Below are 341 nucleotides of genomic sequence, written 5' to 3'. Positions count from 1 at the left end.
TCTGGCGGGGCAGGGGCCTTGGTGCAGCGGGCCTTAGGGCCTTTGACTACCTTGGTCCATGCCCCTGGCTGGACAGGGCTGAAGATTTCATAGATCTCTTCTTGCAGATGCTGAAGAGATTCAGATCCCTCAGTCTGTCTTCATAGGATCTTACCTGCAGGCCCTCAACCATACAAATAGCCCTCCTCTGAACCCTTTCCAGGTTATCCACATCTCTCTTGAAGTGTGGCGCCCAAAACTGGACACAGTACTCCAGCTGCGGCCTCACCAATGCTGCATAGAGGAGAAGTATCGCCTCGCTAGACCTGCTCGTGATGCACCTACTACTGCAAGAAAGAGGG

This window comes from Alligator sinensis, unplaced genomic scaffold (genome assembly GCF_000455745.1).
Source record: "Alligator sinensis unplaced genomic scaffold, ASM45574v1 scaffold566_1, whole genome shotgun sequence".
Lineage (NCBI taxonomy): Eukaryota > Metazoa > Chordata > Crocodylia > Alligatoridae > Alligator > Alligator sinensis.
This window is presented reverse-complemented; position numbering follows the sequence as displayed.